General features: G+C 38.3%; 1 pseudogene; it reads left to right on the forward strand.

The window, feature by feature from the left end:
- Positions 1–2,407: 2,407 nt before the first annotated feature.
- On the forward strand, positions 2,408–5,887 carry LOC144231804 (uncharacterized; annotated as a pseudogene).
- Positions 5,888–17,170: the final 11,283 nt, after the last annotated feature.

The following is a 17,170-nucleotide window of genomic DNA, read 5'->3' on the forward strand; positions in this document are numbered from 1 at the left end:
TTCTCCACATCCTCGCCAGCGTCTAGAGTCTCCTGATTTTTTCATTTTAGCCACTCTGACTGGCGTGAGGTGGTATCTCAGTGTGGTTTTGATCTGTATTTCCCTGATGAGGAGGGATGCTGAGCATCGTTTCATGTGTCTGTTGGCCATCTGGATATCCTCTTTGGAGAAGTGTCTGTTCATGTCTTCTGCCCATTTCTTCACTGGATTATTTGTTTTTCGGGTGTGGAGTTTGATTTCAACTTATCATCCAACAATAATGACTATGAAGAATTTCCCTCAAGATTTCCTAAGGATATACATAATGTCAGGTGAAAAGGTAAGGAGATTACATCAGCAAATAGCCAAGAAACAGTAGATCTTTATCCATTCATCAATCAATGGACACTTGGGCTGCTTCCATAATTTGGCTATTATAGATGATGTTGCTGTAAACATAAGGGTGCATGTATTCCTTTGAATCAGTATTTTTGTATTCTTTGCATAAATATTTACTAGTGCAATTGCTGGATAGTAGGGTAGTTCTTTTTTTTAACCTTTTGAGGAACCTCCATACTGTTTTCCGAGTGGCTGCACCAGTTTGCATTCCCACCAGCAGTGGAAGAGAGTTCCTCTTCTCCACATTCTCATCAGCACCTGTTGTTTCTTGTATTGTTGATTTTAACCATTCTGACAGGTGTGAGGTGATATTTCACTGTAGTTTTGAATTGTTCCCTGATGATGAGTGATGCTGAGCATCTTTTCATCTGTCTGTGGCCATCTGTACGTCTTCTTTGAAAAAATGACTATCCATGTCTTCTGCCCATTTTTAATTGGATTATTCATTTTTGGGGGTGTTGAGTTTTATAAGTTCTTTATATTTTGGATACTAATACTTAATCTGAAATATCATTTGCAAATATCTTCTCCCATCCCATAGGTTGCCTTTGAGTTTTTTTGTTTCCTTGGCTGTGCAGAAGCTTTTTATTTTGATGATGTCCCAATAGTTTATGTGCTTTTGTTTCCCATGCCTTCAGAGATATAACTAGAAAAAAGTTGCTACAACTGATGTCAAAGACGTCACTACTTTTGTTCTTCTGTATGATTTTTTATGGTTTCAGTTCTCACATTTAGGTTTTTAATCCATTTTGAATGTATTTTTGTATATGGTGTTAAAGTGGTCTAGTTTCATTTTTCTCTGTAGTATGTTGCTGTCCAGTTTTTCCCAACACCATTTGTTGAAGAGACAGTCTTTTTCACATTGGATATTCTTTTCTGCTTTGTGGAAGATTAATAGATTATATAGGTGTGGATTCATTTCTGGGTTTTCTATTCTGTTCTATTGGACTGTGCTAGTACCATATGCCAGATTTTTGTGCCAGTACCATACTGTTTTGATTACTAAAGCATTGTAATATAACTTGAAGTTTGGAACTGTGATCCCTCCAGCTTTGCTTTTCTTTTAGAAACCCATATATTTACTATAAATATTATTCATTCCCATGAAACTCCAAGTGCTGCAACACAAAAAATAGGTTGATGTTAATTCCATTATAAAATATAATTTTGTAATTAAAAAGTTTTGTGAATAACTAAAAAGGATATGGTTAATGAAAGAAACTTATATGGTTTTTAATGACTTACCAAGAGTAGCCATTTGCAAGTGTATTTTTAAATAAGGGTCCATGCCCAACATGGGGCTTGAATTCAGGACCATGAGATCAAGAGCCACATGCTCTACCCACTGAGCCAGCCAGGCAACCTGCCATTTGCTAGTTACTAAATAATCCAGCTGCTGCACAAGAACAATAATATTATCTGCATACTCCCCTAACCAGAGATGTTATATTCTATTAGCTATAATAATGAAGAAGAGCAATGGAATCAAGAGAACAAATTATTCTCACTTAGAACATTTTGGTACTTCCATTTGGATGTAGGTACATATGAATTCACCTCACACACAAAAAAAATCCGGGCAGAACTTAGATTATTCAAAACCACTTAGTATGGTCTAGATATCTTTAGCTTTTTATCAGTACTTTTACCTTTACACTTATATAAGGATACCAAAGAGTTATTCATTGAAATCATATACAGTAAGGAAAAATGGATATATAAATATGGAAAGAATATAGAGTATCAGAGGAGTAAGAATAGAAGGGACAGCTCAAACTTATCAATGGCCTTTATTGTTAAAAAAAAAAAACACTTTACCATAGCATGTATTATTTCAAACAGACATAAAAAACATGTTGTCATTTTTGTTTTTTCTTTGAGATTAAAATGGCTTATGACAAATTTCTAGGAGGGGAATGACTAGTCCAAAATACCTAAATATTTCTTTGGTGCCAAACCTTTTGCCAAACTGGAAAAGATACTTTGAATGCTGCAGATTAGCATATCTTCAAGTATTTATTATCTCAGCATGCAGTCTGATAAACATTCTGATAAACATTCCTCCTATAACAAGGTGGGAAAGCCTCTTTCCACAATATAGCTCATCTACGCTGTTTTCAGCCACCTGTCTTCTAAAACAGGTAAAATTCAGATATATTGGAAAGCACATAACAGAGAAATAAACTGATTTGTCAGTTTTTTAAAAAAAACTTCCCTAAAACCAGTACAAACCAATCTATATTTTAGATTTAAAAAAAAAAGCAAGTTGCAGAATTGGTTGCATACTAGTATATAATACTAAGAAAAACGTTAGCAAAAGGATACATATTTACAAAGGAGAATGGGACAATGTTATGACCCTGAGAATATTCTTTGTGCCTCCAAGGAACTGAAAGAATTTTGAGACTGGTAAATGATTTTGATAATAGAGCAATCCTAAACTGTGTGAAGAGTTAAAGAACAAATACAAAATCATCAGTAAATAAATTATTTATCGAAATAAACAACAAAAAAACAAAACCGATGATGGCTGTAATTGCATAGGTAAAAAAAATATATGTATGGAGCTGCTGGGTGGCTCAGTCAGTTGAGTGTCCAACTCTTGGTTTTGACTCAGGTCATGATCTCATGGTTCATGGCTTCGAGCCCCACATTGGGCTCCACGCTGACAGCATGGAGCTGGAGCCTGCTTGGGATTCTCTCTCCTTCCCTCTCTCTCTCAAAATAAATAAGTACACTTAACAAAACATAGAAATCTGAACAGAAGATAAAAACTTGGAAACACTGGTATTTATACGGTAACTACTATGACAGGCATGGTTAAGATTTCGAGGAGTCTAGGGAAGGAAAAGGACCTAGGACAACATTTCTCAAACTTTTTGTTCTCAGAACTCTTTACACTTTTAGAACTTGAAGACCCTAAAGAGCTTTTGTTTATGAGTATTTTATGTATCAGTATTACCACAGTACAAATTAAAATTGAGAAATATTTTTATGTATTTACTAACTTAAAAGTAACAATAATAAACCCAGTACATATTGTATTAGATTCCTAGGGGTGCTGTAGAAAACAGTACCACAAACTGGTGGCTTTAAACAACAGAAATTCTCTCAGTTCTGGAAGTCCAAAATTAAGGTGTCCACAGGGCCATGTTCCTCCTGAAGGCTCTAGAAAAGGATCTATTATTCCCTGTCCCTCTCCTAGCTTCTGGTAGACTGAAGGCACTCCTCTAACTCTGGTAGTACCTTTGCTTCCAGTCTCAGCCTCTGGTATTTGCTTCCTTCGTGTCGCATTCTCATTTCTGTATCTGTATCCAAATTTCCTTCTTCTTAAAAGAATACCAATTATTGGATTTGGGCCCACTCTACTCCAGTATGACCTCATTTTAACTTGATTGCCCACAAACCTAAACATAAGCAACACTTTTTAATGAAAAATAACTTTGTTTTCCAATTAAAAAAAACACATTGTTTTTAGTGAGTAGTGCATTATTGTAGGTTTGGAAATGATTTTAAAATCTATTCTAATAGAAGACAGGTGGACTGTTATATCTACTTCTACATTTACTCTGTTGCAATAGATTGTTTTGGTTAAAGTATAGGAAGAAAATCTGGTTGGAAAATGGAGAAGTATTTTAATAGCTTTTTCATGTTATTGAGGATATTCTTTGATGCTACACCCAAACTCAACAAGTTATAGCTTCTTAAAGGTTAGTTGCAGTGTGGAATCTGTAGCCATATTAATAACTTTTCATTCTCTGATTCATTGAAAACCATTGGAATACAAAAAGACATGAGTGGAAAAAGCGATGATATCTGAATAAAGCTTGTAGTTAAGTGTTGTCCACATGTTAATTTCTTAATTTTGATAAATGCACCACAGTTATGGAAGATTTTAGAGGTAGCTCAGTGAAGGTCACATAGGGAATCTTGGTACTATGTTTGCAACTCTTCTATAAAATTATTTCACATTTAAAAGTTGTTTTTTTTTTTTTTTTTTTTTTTAAATGGGGGCACCTGGATAGCTAAGTCAGTCTAACATCTACTTCTTTGTTTTGGCTCAGGTTATGATCTCAGCATCATGGGATTGGGCCCACATCAGGCTCTGTGCTGAGCATGGAGCCTGCTTGGGGTTCTCTCTTTCTCTCCTTCTGCTCCTCTCCCCTGCTCACTCTCTCTCTCTAAAATAAAATTTTTTAATTAAAAAATTAAAAATAAAAGATTTTTTAAAAAAAATGGATGCATATTTATTCGTGCTTTGCAAATTAAAAACTATTTTCACCTCTTATCTTGCTATAACATAACAAACTTATGGGGTTAGCAAGAATGGCTGGAATTGCTATGTTTATTTTATAAAAGAAAAACAGTGAAAGAAGTGCAGGTACTTGATGAGATCTTCACCGTTTAATGGTAGAACGAGAACTCTTCCCTTTTCTCTCCCTCTGTACCAATCCTCCAGAGAGATTCCCATTAGCCTGGACTAAGCACACTAATTTTGTGTTTCTGTAACATTCAGGGCTTACTTTTATTGCAGCTCTTAGCTCATTATATTTAAATAATTAGTCAATTGTGCCCCAACCTCTCAAAACCCAGTCTGTAAAAGCAGAAGATCTTACTCATTTTCTATGCCCTTAGGGCCTGCCATAGTTCAAGCACTACCAGGTGGTCCGTGAGAGTTTGCAGAATGATTCCAAATGTAGGATTCTGTCCACTGTGCCAGGTTGTAGTCTGAAACTATAAATGACTCAGCAGCTGAGGAGAGCAGGAGGAGGTTGAATAGACAGAAGATCCTGCCCTTCAGTATAAAATGCAATTGGGGATCATTTCCCAGCCCAAATTAGGAGTAAGAAGCCCAAGGATCACTCTAAAAAAAGAAGCCCAAGGTCACCAAGGAGTCAAGTGAGGAGAATAGTGGCAGGATAAAACTCAGAAGATGCACAGGGCTGCCGGAGATAGCAGCGGCATTAGTTCTCGGTCCAGTTCTACCTCCAGCTTTGACCCAGAACCAGTAATGGCTCCAGTTCCTTTTATGTGTCCAGCTGCTTAGAAAGTTCCAGCATATCCTGTGGGTCCAGCTCCAGAGTTAGCTCTTCAGCCTTTCCAGTCCCTCTTGGTGGCATAAATATGACAAAGGACAGTGTTCCTGCTCCCAGTCCAAACAACCCAAAAGAGATGAAAAAGAAAGGAAAAGGTAGAGTATTTCCCCTTAACCCACCAAGGTGCACATTATGGAGATATTCTCCACCTATGGGAAAGTTAAAATGATTGACATGCCTGTAGAAAGGAAGCGTCCCAATCTATCTCAAGGCCACACATATGTGGAATTTGAGCATCCAGTTGAAGCCCAGAAGGTCCTGAAGCAATGGAGATACAAATCTATGGCCAAGAAATCACAGCCACTGCTGTGCTGGCCCCCTGGCCTAGGCCACCCCTGAAGCAATTCAGGCCTCCCAGAATGCTGCCACAGACTTCCATGTGGTGCAGGTCACCCCCCTCCCCCCATGGATGAGGATAAGATTATGCTCCCCCAGGCACAGGTTCTCATGCCCAGCAGATCCCACTTCCATGGTGCAGCTGGCTCCAACTCCTCTTGGTAAGCACATCACTGAACTTATATATCCCATATATATCCCATGCAACTCAATTTTATCACTGTTCTAGCCAAAGGAGGATCAGTAGGAAAGAAATCCCTCTCAGGCACAGGCTTAGAAGGCAGCGATTGAGACATTTCCTCTAAAGGCTGAAGAAGTGTTGACTGCACAAGTGTTGTTGGTTTAAGATTGTGCCTATAAAGATGCCTTCCAGTTTTCCGGTAGACAGCTCATGTTATTAAAAGAAGAGTTGATTCAGTGGCAAAGCCAGCAGGGGCGAGCAAGTCTCCAGGTAGCAATGTGGCCCCAACCTGGGTGCACATTTTTACTTTCACAGATAACCCAGGACCAGACTGGTGTCCTGGTCTTATTCTTGCTTGTTGCCCTGAGAAATCCTTCAAGAAGAGGGAGTAAGATTTTATGCAGTTGCTGTTCCTGTTAGTCTGTCCCTTTGCTCCCTATTTGAGTCCTTTTATCACTTCTAGGCTCAAACACCCTAAGAATAATGTCTGTCACCCATGTCTCCCATTATTCCTCTGAAATGGGTGAGCAAGTTGAAGTCTGCAGGGATATCAAGGACTCCCGTTTTTGCTGATAAACACGGTGGTCTTGCAGGTTACCTTGGCAATGTGTACACTGCTTTTTTGGCTTTTATTACATAGTCAGTAAAATAGGGGAGGGGGGCTGGAAGTTCAGTTAACCACAATGACCAACGGTTTAATCAATCAAGCCTAAGTGATGCAACCTCCAGAAAAACTCCTACATGGTGGGATTCAGGGAGGTTCCACGAACACATTGAGGTGCTGGGAGGGTGACATGCCTAGAGAGGGCATGGAAGCTCTGAATACCTCCTCCCCTATACCTTCCTATACCTTATCCTCTGAAATGTTTTAATCTGGCTGTTCCTGAATTGTATCCTTTATAACAAACTAGTAAGTGTAAATAAAGTGTTTCCCTGAATTCTATGAACCATTATAGCAAAATTATCCAACCTAAGGAGTGGATTGTGGGAACTGATTTGTAGTTGGATGGGCAAAAGTGTGGGTGACCTGGGTGCCCTACTTGTGGCTGATGTCTCAAGTGAAGGCAGACTTGTGGGTATGAGTCCTTGAATTTGTGACATAGACACTAATTCTAGGTAGAGTCAGAATTGAATTGAATTTTTGGATACCCAGTTGGTGTAGGAAACTAGAGAACTAAAGAATTGGTGGCTGGTGTCAGAAAATACTCTAGACCTCTCATCAAAATGTGTTCCAAATACTTCCCTGTTAATGTTGACCTATAATTAGATTTTATATAGTGTATTTCAACTTTGAAAATGTCTTTTCATACAGATAGGTACTGCCAAAAAGATAACCCATTTATAAGGAAATGCTTTTAATTAAACATATTCATCGTCATTTGGAGAGTATTTTACAGAATTCTATTGGATTTCTCTCTTGATATTTGCCTTTTAGCAATAGTACAAAGTGATGACAGCACCACATATGGTTCCTCTCACAACTACTCAACTCTGCCTTTGTGGTGCGAAAGCACCCACAGACAATATGTAAACGAATAAGCATGCTGTATTTCAATAAAATTTATTTATGGAACTGAAATTCAAACTTCATACAGTATTTATGTGTCACAAAAATATTCTTCTTTTCAACCATTAAAAAAAAATGCAAAAACCATTCTTAGCTTGCACTTGTATAAAAACAGGTGGTGGTCAGGATTCAGCCCATAGGCCATAGTTTACCAAGTCTTGATCCTGAAAATCCATATAACCGGGAATCATTTTCTAAGTAATATATTTTCACTAGTGCTTATGAATGCTTCTGAATCAAACAGTTAAATAGTAATAAATATGATTGTTCATATTAAAGGACTATGTAAAAATAGTAAAAACATTTTAAGTCAGAAAAAGAAAGCCAATAGCCTTTCTTACCCTTTGTCTTACCAATGTATGATTTGGTACTGTTTTTAGTCATTTGAAAAAATATTAGCTTAGTAATGCAGCCCTTGCAAATGTTGACACACTTCATTACACAATATCAAAAAATTATATTATTAAAATCACTACTGATCTCATCAGAAAAGAGTCTTCAAGCATTGGGAAGCTATTGAGTTCATGCTGTAGGTACACATTTTCTAAATTCTAATTTTCTCTTGCTAGCTTGAATTTTATCACCAGTATTATCAATTGTTTCCATTGACATGACAGATACACTTTGTTCATTTTTGGGAAAATGTATGCCAAATTATCTAAGCATGAATAAACCTAGTCTGTTGTCAGTTGTTCTTTCAAGTATAAATGGGTTCCATGAAGAAAGGAGTTAGTCCACATACAACTATCTAGTGCTTTTCCTCAAGACAACCATCATACTTTGATATACAGCAGAAGTGAGTTATGTACACTTCCTATTTCATCACACAGAATATAAAAAGACTCACTTAAGGGGCGCCTGTGTGGCTCAGTTGGCTAAGCATCTTACTCCTGCTCTCAGGTCATGATCTCACGGTGCATCGGGCTCTATGCTGATGGCATGGAGCCTGCTTGGGATTCTCATTCTCTCTCTCTCTCTCTCTCTTTCTCCCCCTCTCTCTCGCTCTCTCCTGTGCTCTCTCAAAATAAATAAACTTTTAAAAGAAGCAGTTATATGGTTAAGCTTTAATCACATTAATAATTTTGACTGTTCCATCAAGGACATTCTTAGGTGAAGCTTGAAATTTCTCGTTTTTGGTTTTTGGTTTTTTTGAAACGGTGGGAGTGCAGGGGAGAGGAGCAGAGTGAAAGAATCCCAAGCAGGCCCCATGCTCAGCCTGGAGCCCAGCATGGGATCATGACCTGAGCTGAAATGAAGAGTTAGACACTCAATTGGCTGGGCCACCCAGGTACCCCAACAATTTTTGTTTTTTCGACTATGAATGTGTGGCAGAAGAATACAGTGACTTCTAGTACAGTTTGGTGCCACTGCCTTGATTCGTGCTGAGTCACCGGCAGACTTATCCACCATTGTTTTTGTGCCATCAGTAAAGATATCAATAAGGGGAAAAGGCAAATAATATCTTAATATTATTGTGAAAACAGTTTTGACCTGAACCTTAAAGATTCCCCAAAAGAATGTCCCTAAGGGGCACCCAGGTAGCTCTGTCAGTTAAGCATCCAACTCTTGATTTCAGCTCAGGTCATGATCTCATGATTCATGAGATGGAGCAAGGGTTTAGGAACACAGTTTGAAAATCTGCTAACCTAAGACAAAGTCTTGGGTACCTCCACCAACAATTAAAGTTTAGACAATGAAGAATTAAAGAGGTAGCCTGAGAAGTGGCCAGAAAGGTAGGGTTAAACCATGAGAATGTGAAATCATGGAAGCGGGGAAAAAAGGAACAATTGGGAACTCATGGAAAAACAGGAAGTGTACCAGAAAAATCAGTAGCCATGTACATATGAATTTCTCTGAAACGTTGTGGGAATTTGTTGATTATTTTATACTGATGAAGTATAAAATATGAATACACTTGGTCTTGTTTCTAGGTTATCATAGCACTGAAACCATAAAGAAGGAAATGCAATTCTAGCACAAAACATTGTTCTGCAGTGAGGAATATCTACACACTCATTAAATAAAGCTGTTTACAGATTCTTAAAATTTAGGATCAGTCTATGAACAAAGCATAAAGAAGCACATTACGGTTGTACAGTAGAATATAAATAATCACTCTTGACAATGTAAATGGAAGAGAGAAATGTTGCACCTTGGTGGCTCAGTCGGTTAAGTGTCTGACTTCGGCTGAGGTCATGATCTCACAGTTCATGGGTTTGAGCCCCAAGTGGGCTCTGTGCTGTCACCCAGAGCCTGGAGCCTGCTCTTGATTCTGTGTGTCCCTCTTTTTCTGCCCCTCCCCCACTCATGCTCGTGCCCTCTCTCTCTTTCCCAAAAATAAACATAAAAAAATTTTAAATAAAAAAAGAAAGGAAAAAATGTTGTCCATCATATGGGATACTCTCAAACACTGCCGGTGGGAATGTACATTGGTACAAAAGTTTGGAAATATCTATAACAGATTAAGACATGCATACTCTGTGATTCATAAATTCTATTCCCAAAATGATACAGTACTTATAGTAAGATTTCATTTATGTATAGTTTAAAAAACTAGGCAAATCTATGGGATAAATTATTAAGTGATAAACCATAAAGTAAAGTAAGAAAGTGATTTCCTCCTTAAGGGGAGAAAAGTGTTATGAATAGGAACACATGGGGTTCTAATTCTTAACTGGGGTAGCCATTACATGGTTGTTCACTTTACCCGTTAATTTGCACATGTGTGGGTTTTTAATTTATGTGGGGGCACTTTTCTGTGTATACTATATTTCAAAATAAAGAAGGCTAAGATGTTAATATAAGGAAAAAAACTGGAAGACAAAGCAAAGGGTTAGGTCATATATTCTTACCTTACAGAGTGAGGATACAAGAGGTTCTGTGTAAAATTGCATAGAACATTCGGGACGCCTGGGTGATTTAGTCAGTTAAGCATCCAGCTCTTGATTTCAGCTCACGTCATGATCTTCCAGTTTGTGGGATGACAGCATGGAACCTGGCTTGGGATTCTCTCTCCCTCTTTCTCTGCCCCTGCCTTGTTTGTGCTTTCTCTCTCTCTCTCAAAATAAAAATTAAAAAAATAAAATAAAAAATAAAAAACTGAAAAATAAATAGAAAGGGTAATGGAGGATGGGTTCATGTAAGTGTGCTAAATCCTCTTATTTTACAGTGGCTTCCTATTGCTCTAAAAATAAAATTCAAACTCTGCCATAATCTAGAATCCCCTTAGGTCTGCCTTAGGCTATCGCTTTAACCTCCTCTCTAGCCATGCTTTGTTTATTATGTGCTATATACCAGTCTCTTTCTAAGGCCTTGGTAACCACACCACTGCAGCTTCATCTTCTTCTTCTTCATCTTCTTAACAGGAAGTTCTATTCATCTTAAAAGAATACTTGTCCTATGGTGTGTTCCTTCTCATACTTTCTCACTTTAAATTTTACCTCCTTGATTTGTTTTTTTCATTAATGTTACTAACAATCTCTAATTATCGAGTTTACTTTTTGTTAGTCTCTAATGAAATAAAAATAATAGTAATAATAGTAACAATAATGACTTGTAGTTATTGGCCCTTACTATTTGACAGGTCCCACTCAATGAGTTTTAAATAAATTAACATTTTTTAATTCTCACAATAACCATACAAAGTAGATACAATTATATTTCATGTTTTACAGATGGGGAAAGAAAATCACAGAGAGGTTAAGTAATTTGCTGTTTTACTGTTAGGAAGTGGCAAAGCTGTCATTTGAACCCAGATAATCTAGTTTCAGTTTAATCACTGTGCCACTGTCATTTTTCAAACTGTAAGTTACAATCTGTACCTGTACCAAGAAATTAACTAATTTCATGCTTTTTAAAAAAAGTGAAATGGAACAGAATAGATCACATAAGAGTGTGTTCATCCACTTAGTAAGGATAAGTAGTGATTTGTGAAACTTCTGATTCAATTGTACATATCAATTCGTAAGGCATGAAAGCCACCACACAATGCATTCTGTATCTCTGTGTCAGTTCTGGAACTGACCAGTTCACTAGGATATCCCCAGGGTCTTGACTAGTTACTGAACTACAGTAAGCTTTCAGTAAATATTTATTGAATTGATTAAAATAACCCGTAAGTATTAAAAAGCTGATAAGGACTTTTCCTAATTTCTCTACAAAGCTTATTTTTTCTGATGTCAACCGCTGAACTTGAATTTATAGATCTCATCTTTGTTGCGCTAGTATTTATAAAGCTATACAAATATTAAATATAATTGGATAGTAGGAAGAATTCAGACATATTAACTAACCCTATTGTGTGAAAGTTCTGTTCTATGAAAACTGGAAGAGAAAAAGTTATGTTTCCTTGAGTTTATTTTTAGAGTCTTTAAAAAAGTTATTACTTTTGATTGTTTGTGTTATTACAAGTTATTATAAAAGAAAGAAGACTAAATATTATGATAGGAAAGACAGTTTTGAGTATCAATCTTAGCCATTATTGGTTGAGAATTCTTTTTGTTTTTAATATTTGTTTATTTTTGGGAGAGAGAGAGAGAATGTGTGAGGTGGAGGAGTTGCAGAGAGAGGTAGATGTGAGGCTGGATGTGGGGCTGACAAACCCATGAGATCATGATCTGCACCGAAGTCAGGCACTGAACAGACTGAGCAGCCCTGGCTGAGAGTTCTTAGGCAAGTTTAAAAAAAATTTTTTTAAATATTTTTATTTATTTTTGAGAGTGGGGGAGGGGCAGAGAGAGGGAGACACAGAACCCAAAGCAGCTCCAGGCTCTGAGCGGTCAGCACAGACCCCAATGCAGGGCTTGAACTCATGAAAGCTGATATGACCTGAGCCAAAGTCAGATGCTCAATCAACTGAGCCACCCAGATGCCCCTAGACACTTAAACTTTCTAGAGTTCCTACCTGTGTTAAACTAGTCTATTAAAACATACTTAAAAAGTAGAGAGCACCGACTTCAGAACAGCAATCTGGTTGAAAAGTAGCCTAGATTTGTTTTGAACCTGTTTGCATAGCAAGCACAGTGTTTTTACCTATTTGTCTGACAGAGTAAACATTTCTAAAGGAGCTTTTATTCTCACTGTATCTAGGATTGTTATTTATTTACTGAAAACAGGGTGCAAAGCCTTTCAAACATACATTAGCATTGACCCTGTCTTGAAGGTTAAAGATAATTGGAAGTATCCAGTAGTTATCTGAGCGTTCAGCTCATAAGGAAAGCTATTATTCTGATAAACAGGGCCCAAAGCTCTGTGACTTGAAGGTAAGGATGGCTCAGTACATCTTACTAAAAAATCAGTCTTTTAAAAAGTGGCTATTTTATAAGAAGTTAAAAAAAAATCTCTGGGTTCAATTTTGTGAGAAACAAGTCCACTGACCCAGTCAAAAAAGGCATGCGGACACTGGGAACACAGTGAAATGAAGCTTTAATCAACACTTTTGCAAGAGCATGTTTCTTTTTTTTTTTTTTTAATTTTTATTTATTTCTAGGAGAGAGAGACAGCGTGAGCAGGGGAGGGTCAGAGAGAGAGGGAGTCACAGACTCTGAAACAGGCTCCAGGCTCTGAGCTGGCAGTCAGCACAAAGCCCGATGCGGGGCTTGAACCCACGAACCACGAGATCATGACCTAAGCGAAAGTCGGACGCTTAACCGACTAAGCCACCCAGGCGCCCCTGCAAGAGCATGTTTCTGATGGATAGGTATATTCGGGGCAGTTACAGCAGGCAATTTATCTCCTAGTGTGAAGTATCCCCCCAATTCCTCATTGGCTGAGTACTGCAGACGCTACAGCCTTACTGGGAAGTGGCCTATGCCCATATTAGGCAAAAAGTAGTCTGATTAGAACAAATGTACATTCCTTGAGGTGATGCAGAAACTTCAGTTCTTTGCGCTTACTCATTGAAAAGTCCGCAAAAAATCAGCCCGCGAAATGGAGAGGGGAAGAACCAGGAAATGAAGGGTCTAAAGGTTTGGGACTCCATTGTGGATGGCGGGAGGTTTGTACATATTTCCAATACGTTGTAAACCTATTGTTAACTAGACAGCACAGCTTTTATTTGGTATTTTCAAAAATGAATCATCTCACTTCTCACAAGTTTCTCTTTTCCTTGGACTGCTGGACTCTGAAATAATTTATACCTAACACATTCTTTGAAACTTCTCTAGCATACAGTACAGTTATTTGTACATTGGGTTTTTACCAGCTTGAACCTAAATTGCACTGGTAATAATAATAAAGATCTTGATGTTCTCATGGGACTTTAATTTCCTAAGGCACCAGGGGGAGGGGGAGAAAGAGTAGGTTCAATCATTGACAATATATAAGCAGTCTAAACAGGAAAAACAAGATTCATCTTTTAAAGGCTCATTTGAACAATGGGATCATCAAGTTTGTATAAGGATAATTACTTTAGATGTTTCATAACTTCTGAGGGCCCAGAGAACCATTCTACCTTCTTTGAAAAGAAAACCTTACACCCTGCTCTCAATTCCAATTTCCCACCAGAAAAATAAATAAGTAAGCAAATAAATAAATTAGGCTTCTAACCTCAGAAGTTGGGTAAAATTAAGATCATATGCCCTGGCTAAGTCTTTGGTTTTAATAGCAATAAAAATAAGGTAGTATCATTGAGCCAAGGTTTTTGGTAAGCACTTTACATGTAGTATCTCATGCAACCTTTACAACAATTTTATCAAATAGGTCTAAGTGAAAGCCAGAGAGGCCAATTAAGAGGGTGTGACAGTTGTGACAGTATCATATAAGCATGGTGACATCTTGGAGTAGGATGGTGACAAGTGGAGAAAGCAGGACTTGACATTTAGGAGGTACAGATCTTGGTGAGTGCCTAGAACACTGCCTTCAGAAGCCTGAGAAATATTGTAAACTAATGAATTATGGAGAATGAGGGAAAGGAGAGGTGAAAGGATAACTCCTAGGTTATATGGACTGGAAGGTGGTGCCATTCATTAAGATAGGGAAAAGATACTTTAACTTGGTTAAAGTATTTACCTCTTTCACATTCTTATTAACTGGCTCTCCCACCTTAATTGCCTTGCTGGCAATGTTTTGAACCAAACAGCCTTGTTCCTCCAGGCTAGATGGGGACTCTGCTAGAGAGCAAATAATCCACAGAATGGATTATAATTTGCCTACAAAAAATAAATTGAGCCAATCTGTCTTTCTTCCTTGATTTTGAACTAAGAAGCAGAAGAAGAATCTGGTAATTAGCAGCAGAGGCCAAATGACTTAACATAATGGAGTTTCAACAAAGACAAATTAGGTCAGGCAATTCCCATCAAAAATCAGATGGGGGTTGCCTGAGTGGCTCAGTCAGTTGTGTCTGACTCTTGATTTCGGCTCAGATCTTGATTTCATGGTTCATGGGATCAAACTCCATGTCGGGCTCCGTGCCAACAGTGTGGAGCCTGCTTGGAATTCTCTGTCTTCCTCTCTCTCTGCCCCCAGCCCCAACCCCCAGCTTGCATGCACGCTCTCTCTCTCTCTCACACAAAATAAATATAAAAAAAATAAAAAATCAAATGGAGGTACCTTGCTGGTTTGGTGGATGGAGTATGCGACTCTTGATCTTGAGGTTGTAAGTTTGAGTCCCATGTTGGGTGCAGAGATTACTTAAAAACAAAATCTTAAAAAATATATATCAGATGTAAAACTTAAACTGCATAATTTGAATAGAGTTATTGAAAAGGTGATTTACAGAGATGTAGCACAAGAGTCAGGGAAACCAATGAGAGGTAATGCAGTGCCCCAAGGACTAGCAGTTATTAGTAGGCCTGAAGGGACAAAGGAAAGAACTGGAAAGATAACTGAAGAGAGAGGGTTCTGCAGTTAACCCTTGGTGAACATGGAATTCACAAGCGTGGGGAATATGGACTGTGACCTCACTATCTTCTGGCCTCCAATCTCTTGCATATACTTCCTGCTGCCTGAACCCATCGAGATACCAAGGACTGTGAAGGAATTCATTAGTGCAATCTGGCCAGGTCAGCTCCGCCTGGCACAAAAGGAGGCAAAGGGTGGAGAGGCAAATAGAAGACAGGTAAAGTTGTTTCCAAGAGGCAGCTATGTGGAAATAGGGGTTATTAATATGTGTTTAAAAGAGGGACAACAAATTGACATCTCCCTTCACTGACATTAGTGGCACTGCATTTCAGTGAAGATCTCAAACACCAACCATTGAATTCTTTAGAGACCTTTTGAGTACACAATTACCCTCCAGCTCTTCTCTTCCTGGAAGTACAACCTAGTTCCAAGAAAGTCCCCCTGCTTTTCTTCAATAAAACACCTTTACAATTCACTTAAAAACAAAACAAAAACAAGACGAACAAATAAAACCACCAACCATGATTAAGTAGTTCATATGAATCTAACTTCAGAAAACCATTCCATATCACCTTTTCCTCAACAGAATAAGTCTTTAATACACCTGCATTTAAATAGATGGTAAAATAGAATGTAGTCTCTCAGTCACTTCCAGTGTGATCTTGTTGCTGAGCTTTTGTAAACAGAGCCAAGCATTACCTGGCAGGACTCCAAAAGGCTGATTCCAACAGGAAGAGCAGATAGTTGATAGTTAACAAAACAAGGCTTTACCAATAAGGGAGCCAGTGAAGAGGGGGCCTCCTTGGGAACATAGGTAAGTACAATCCTTATTCAACTGGTAATGGGTTCAGAGGGTTGCTCAGGGTCAGATAAATTGGAAATCAATGACATGGAAAACAAGGCCTTATTTTTTTATAGCTGTTGTAATGTATACGTAGTTTACCAACCATAGGGAATTAAAAAAATATGCCTAGCACAAGTTTCGAGTAAATAAAAACATTAATCTCGAGTTTAACGTGATTTAAGGGAGACCCCTGGGTGAAGAGTCCTGCACAAGCTTTCTGCCTTGTTTGGCAGCTCTCAAAGAAGCTAGGTGGGACCCATTGGCAAAGTGCATACAAATAGCCCGGTACAGGTTTTTTGGGGAGGGGGTGTCCCTTAGTGAAAAAATTTTCACTGGGTCCAACCCATTTCATCGACCTGGCACAGGAACATAAACATTAACTTATAAATACATGCCTATGAAACCAATATCACTCAGTGAACTTGAGTGCCAAGTAGAAAGCTCTTACTGGATTTAATCAATACATATTTGTGCCTTTTAAACAGATGTCCATTCCAGGAAAAAAATTAGGAAACATGGTTAATTTGTAAACAAGTGTTAACTCTACAAAAAGGAACTTGTAACAACAACAAAAAGCCGGCGAAATATTAACCATTTGTTTTACTCAAGAGCACTTTAAACATATTTCAGTTCGAGGGTTGGAAATAAGGGCGGGGAAGTAGACTAAACCAACTGCCCGGGCAAAGGTTTCATAAACAATTACCTACAAATTACACAATTTCTATTCTGAACGTGGCCCGGGATTACAAGTGACCGCAGTGCCCCAAAACCTCCGGGAGCAATTTTCACGGGGCGAAGCGTCTGATGCAGAGGACAAATCTGCACAGCCCGGGACAAGGAAACCACCCGAGGGTAGTCGGCGGACACGACCCACAGTCCTCCCCAGCCTCGGGTCAATTCTCCGTCAGGGCCTGGGGCAGGGCGGCCGC

Source organism: Crocuta crocuta, unplaced genomic scaffold (genome assembly GCF_008692635.1).
Source record: "Crocuta crocuta isolate KB4526 unplaced genomic scaffold, BGI_CrCroc_1.0 scaffold120, whole genome shotgun sequence".
Classification (NCBI taxonomy): Eukaryota; Metazoa; Chordata; class Mammalia; order Carnivora; family Hyaenidae; genus Crocuta; species Crocuta crocuta.